This window comes from Melospiza melodia, chromosome 12, assembly GCF_035770615.1.
Source record: "Melospiza melodia melodia isolate bMelMel2 chromosome 12, bMelMel2.pri, whole genome shotgun sequence".
In the NCBI taxonomy this organism is placed as follows: domain Eukaryota; kingdom Metazoa; phylum Chordata; class Aves; order Passeriformes; family Passerellidae; genus Melospiza; species Melospiza melodia.
In genome coordinates, this window is record NC_086205.1 from 11,780,768 (window position 1) to 11,787,048 (window position 6,281).

Genomic DNA, 6,281 nt, shown 5'->3' on the forward strand with positions numbered 1-6,281 from the left:
CTCGCCCCGCGCCGCGGGCCCGCCCAGGGCAGCGCCGGAGCGGCGCGGGGGGCGAGCCCGGCCCCGGCCCGGCCTCAGCTCCGTGTCACACAGCCCCGCTGGCCAGCCCTGCCGGGGACAAGGGCGAGCCCGGGCAGCGGTGGAGGTGCCCGCGGGGCGAGGCTCGGCCCGGCAGGACACCGCGGGGGTGGCGAGGGGACAGGGACCGCCGAGGTCGGCTCCATGCGGCCCCTTCCCGGCTGGGAGCTTGGAGGGTTTGGGCCAAGGGGCTCCTCCCCGTCCTCACCAGGGGATGAGGAAATGGCTCAGCCTGGGACCCCCATCCCTTGTATGGCCCTGGGTTTAATCTGCACGAAGAGCGGGAGGGATCGGAGGGAGGGGAGCGGTTGCTGCTTCAGTGTAGCAGCACAGGCACAGAGCGGTGCGGCAGGACAGAAGTGTAAACCTGGGAAAACACATGTTAACCTTAACACTGACTGACAGCCCTGGGCTCCTTGACTGACAAAGTACCAGAAGGAATTTCCACTCTTTGTACAAAACCAGTAGTGCTGACAACTTCAGGAAAACCGGCAGCGTGTTGTGCGGCAGTGGACAGCACTGCGTTGTTACACAGCACTGCCTTGTTAAGTCATCGTTTCTGATCCCTGTTTCCAAACAAATTTTCATGCATGGCACAGTTCAGCTTTGAAGAAACAGGATAAGTATGCAATAAACCACATTTCTTTCCTCAGGATTTGGACCTCTCTGGATAAAAAATCAAAACAACCCATCTCCTGGCACGAGCTGGATCAGCCTTGGTGGCAGCTGCTGCTGGTCTTTATGGTGGAGAGCCTTGTGTCCATCCAGGCGGCTCTGTCAGTGCAGGGCCCTGTGCCTGGGCAGAACAGAAATGATGGAAACATGGATGAGAGAGGTGGCACAGCGAGGCAGTGCTCAGAGGCAAGGAGCTCAGCCTCAGCCAGGGCACAGGGAATTAGGCCAAGATAAGGTGCTGGTGCCAGAAGGCTGGGCTGTCCAGGAATGGTTTCTCCACCAGCTGAGGTGGACATTTGGTAGGCTATTTACTAACCAGCTTGATTTTTAAATTTTAATTAAAATCTAGCTTCCTTTCCCAAAATGTTTCATACCATCATTTCTACTGAGATCCATTTCTGAATTGAGAATGGAGATTAATTAAGAAACGAAAAAACCCACAAAAATACCCAAGAGCCACTTTTTGCATATTTTTTCATATTAGCAGAGATAACCCTTGGGTATCCATTTTCTCTCAGGCATGAAGGCAGAAAGCTGTGTAGACCATGTCGGATCCCTTGCCCAACCACTCAGCATCATGAAAACCACATGGGAAAATACCACTGAATGATTTTAGCAGCATTTTGGTACAATCTGGCACATGGAAAGGTAGCTGAAGAGCCAGACCCTGACTAGCTAGCTGAACTCAGAACTTGGAGCAGGAATCCTTCAGTCTGACAGCCTGAAGACAGACCTAAGCCAACAGCCAAGCCCCCAAATGCCCTCCTCTTGGATCTGAGCCCATCCTCCTCATGTGCAGGCTTTGGAGTCTGTCTTCAGTAGAAATGGGACAGGGAAAAGCGAGTCATGTTCCAAGCAAATGAAAATGACATGAAATTGTCCAAGTTTTGATTCCACCCAGTTTGGACAGCACAGTTCCAGCCCAGTGAAGCTGGAGCTGAAGAGTAGAGGCCAGAGGTGCAGTCCCTCCCCTTGGTGGTTGCCACATCGCCCACAGCCCATTCAGTTCCTGTGGGCAACCACCTCCCACCCAGGCAAGAGGGCACTCTTCCTTCTCCTCAGCAAGTGGTTTGAGTGATCAAATTCGTGCCCACTAAACAGTTAACAAGTCAGGCTTTTTGGAAAGAGCGAGGCACCATACCTACTAAGTACTTTGCACCAACAAAGAAATAATTTGTGGAAATCGGGCAAAAATAGCCGAAGTCAAGAGGAGTTTGAGGTGAAGCTGCCTGAGATTTGCCCACCCAAGCAAACAGCTGCCAAAAGGGGAGCACTGCCATCCCCTCCTTTCTCCCCTACCCCACTCAGGGTCTCAGAGCCCCACCAGCTCTGCTGCTTGCCCAGGCCTTGTGTGAGGCGTCTCATCCTCATAGGGGAAAAAACCAACAATGAGCCTTTTTTTCTGAATTTATCCTCTGATTCCTTTAGGTGGGACACACTTGGTAGCTACTAGAATTAATTTCATAGATAAGTACCTATGCACGGAGATGAAAGATGCGTACATGAAAGCAAAATTCACTGACAAGCTGTATGTGCTGTGAGGCTACACTTAAAAGCAGAGAGGTTCTTCAGATGGTATCTCACCTTAGAAAGGGCAGATTTCAAGCTGTACACCACACTGCTAATGAGGATACAGGAAATCTCATCCATTTTTTCCACTTGATGCAAAACATCTCTTCCCACAAAGGGAAATGTTGATGTTTCCCAGTGTGATTTAGGCTGAAAGAGGAAACTGACAGGCAGAAAGTCACAGTGAAATAGAAAAACTGGCTCCAACACAAACAAGCCTAAGCTTGACAAAATAGGCTGTAGTTTTAACAAGCAGGTTAGGAGAAGACCAAGGCGGAGGCCCTTAAAGAAATTTACTGCCTTTTGAGGCCAAAAATTTGAAAGCAACATTTCTCAAGCAGTTCAGATAGGAAATCCTACATAAAAGGGGGGAAAAAAGAAACTTCCCAGTTCTCATCCATGTTTTAAAAAGCTAAAGAAAAAAAAATGGTAAAAGTGATAAGCCTAAAGAATTTATTGTTTCATGTATGGTTTTGACAGGTTGCCAAGAGAATGGTGCTGCTCTATGGAGAGTAGAAGAAATGACATTTTCTTTGCTTTAGATTGTTATAAAATTTTCAGTTTTTTACAAGCCCCCAGATGGTTTTTATAACCCCTTCAGGGGTTGCAACATATTGACTGAGAAATACCGATTTATATAGCAAACTCCACTCTCTTCTTGCTGGCAAAAATTACTGCTTTGTATCTGTGTATACACACAGTGGCTGAATATAAATAAAACCCCAAAAATAATGAGATCTGAGGCAAAATCCACCACCTGGCAGTACATTAAGTTGGATGAAATTTCCCTAAATTTACACTGGTGTAAATAAGAGGAATATTTGGCCCTAAATCATTTAGGTGAATTTGGGATTGACAATTAAAAAGTTTGTGCTCTGTTTCACCCTGCAAACAAGCAGGCTGCCTTCACTGGTGTCAGAAATAAGGAAACATTTCCACCAACAATTCTTTGGAATTGGAGGATTTTTTATTGGCTTTCATTGTGTTCTTCTGCAGTGTTTTAACTGGGAAGTATTGGTGCCTTGGGACACAGCAGGCTTACAGCACAATCACCAAAGCAGGTGACCTTAGCACCTCAGGAGGACCAACTCTGAAATGCTTTCCCTGTAATGAGCAAATAATTACTGAAGTAAACAGTGTGTCCAGTTTTTGGGTTTTATAGACCCCTATAATCATCTGTATTTTGTACATTCATGAGGGTAAAAGAAAATGCTTCTGAATGGTGACTTCACAAAGAATCTAAATCCACAGTGGACCATGAAGAGCTCATATTCCTTGGGGGACTGAGCCTGAGCTTCTGCTCTTGCCCACACTCCTGCACAATCAGGCTGGTGATTTGGCTCACTGGTGACTCTGGTCACTGCTGACACTGCCTAGGTAAAAAACACAACAGGACCTGGTGCTGTGCTCAGCTCACAGCTAGGGAGGAGGCAGCACCCCGTTCTTGCTGTGCCTCAGGGTTAGGTGGTCACTGAGAGCACAGGGAGTGTGATTTTAACTCCAGTGAAGGCAGGAGGAGAGTTGCTGGTATTCCCACGAGAAGTCTATGTCTACCCTCTTTGAGGCTCTTCTGGAGAAAGAGAGATTTTGGTGCCTTCCTACTTTGCATTAAAGAATTGAAAATGCATTTAAGCAGGCAGAAAGAAAGGAAGACCACGGCATTGTAGCTTCATATTTAAATCATCCTTTGGGAGGGTGGAGACTGCAGCTCTGCCCCTGGCTTGCCAGGCAGAATACTTTTGTATTTTACATTAGTCAGCCAGTGGATAAAATACTTGAAGAACCCTTAGGCTGGTCAGAAAGTTTAACTGATATCCTCGTACTCAGCATCTCCTCTGCTCCTTTGCATTGCAATACCTCACTGTTCTTGGAGCTGAGCCTTAACCTGTGCCCTGTAGCTCTGCACAGGGAAAAGCAGAACTGCTGCACTAAACTTTCTGGCAGTTTTCATTATGCAGATTTTGAAACCTTTAGATCACAAACTTTCTCTGTCAAGGCACGCACACAGCTCCCAGCTCCTTCAGCCCCCGTCTCAGGCTGATATTAAAGCAGCAGCGAGCTGCTTCCAGATTACCTTGGATTTGTGTGGATTTAGGGCTAAGCCCCATCAGCGAGGCTGCTGCTTAAACTTCAGTGCACTGTGTTTAGGTTGTAGGACCCAAGTGAGCAGAGCTGGCCAGGTTTTAGTGTTGGTTCGACTCTTCCTGCGCACTTGGACAGCTGTTAAAAGAGCAGGCAGCAGAACAGCTCCAGACCTGAAAGGAGGCAGCAAAGCAGACTTGGCACAGGGAAAAAAGCACAGGCAAGTCAGGGGAACGAGCCCAACGCACAAACAAAGCCAATGGCAGCCTCAGGCTGGCCCTGGTCCTGTGGGGCAGAGCCCAGCCTCGGCCAAGGCAGGGCTGCTTCCCAAGGCCGGGACAGACAGACGGCCAGGGCGATGATGTGAATGAATGGCACCGGGATTTGGCTGAAATTTGCCTGTTCCTTCAGGCTAGAAATGGTGCCATTTGCCATTGTAAGTACCCTATTCAAAACCTCAGTCTCTATGGCACTCAGCTGAAGGACTAAAGAGCTCATCTGCAACTGCTCAGTGCTAGGAAAAGCCAGCGCTGCTGCGTCAAGCCTAAATTAACTTCCCCGTGTGGGCAGGATGCAGCGCTTAAACTCCTTTGACATGTATTTCCTAGAGACAAATGGCAATTCCCTCTGTGGCCCATCATTTACTATCTACATAAAAGCAGAAGGAGATGATTAGAGTGGGGAACTGCCCTGCTTTTGCTATATTTAGTGCCCTGTCAGCTCAGCCTATAACATTCTGCTCTTCAGTTGTAAATAATACCCTAAGGAAGGGAATAAAATGAATATCAAACATGGGGAAGCTGGTATAGAAAAGCAGACAAAAGACTGTAGGTCCAGAGCACACGGGAATAAACCTTCTAGTTGAGTTTAAAAGCTGAAGGAGGCATTATGGAGCTCATCCCACCTCCTGCCCCACAGCTGAGAGCAGTGGAGGGTTGCAGTCTTTGGGGTCCTCCAGCAGAAAGCTGCATAAATCAGCGAGTCTGGCTGGCTCCTTCTGCCTGGCACCTGGCAATATGGTCTGACGTGAAGGCTTCCAGCACTGTACCTAAAGGAATTCTCACATTTATATTTCAAAGAGTTCTGGGAGGCTGCACATATTTCTATTACGTGGATGTATTTAAATCTATTCAAATTTGTTCCTCTTAAGAATGAATTCCTCATCATAAATCATCATCGAGATTTATTAGCTTAAACTCTACACAGCACACACTCGTAAGGAAAAATACAAACTATATATTTGCCTTAAATAGTCCTGTGGTATTATTTAATACCAGCTGGACATCTTACAGCAATAAATAGATTTTCTAGCAACAGCCTCCTGAGGTAAAGTGGAATATTCCCATTTTACAGCACAGTAATGGATGTGGTCAGTCCATGGCTGTTGTGGATGTCTGCAGAAATGACCCCAGATCTCTAGTACTTCAAAATCTTTGCTAGCCCACAGGACCAGCTTCTTCTAAAACCAGATGGAAAGGCAATGCAGAAAGGAAAAGAACAAAGAAAAGGGTTTGGTTTGGTTTGGTTTGTTGCCAATGAAGAGTAAAGGAAGAAAGCCATTAACAAAGCATTTTCCCATGTGAATCAAATTAGGGCAGCCCATAATGGCTGAAGACAATTGTGCTTTTATTCTTTTTCAGTGATATTTTCAAATTTGGGAAAGTTTTTGTTGTTCTTTTGCCATTCAACATAAGGAAGTTGAGTTTGGTTCCACCACCAGAATGATTCACTGCACTGAAGAAATTCAGAACATCCCCAGTAGAGGAAGTTCATTGCTAAATTTTAAATCTTGACCACATCAATACAGATCTTCTCTGCCAGGAAACAATCTGTCTACAGTCTAGAGGAAATGCTCTCTAACAAATGAAAAATGAATC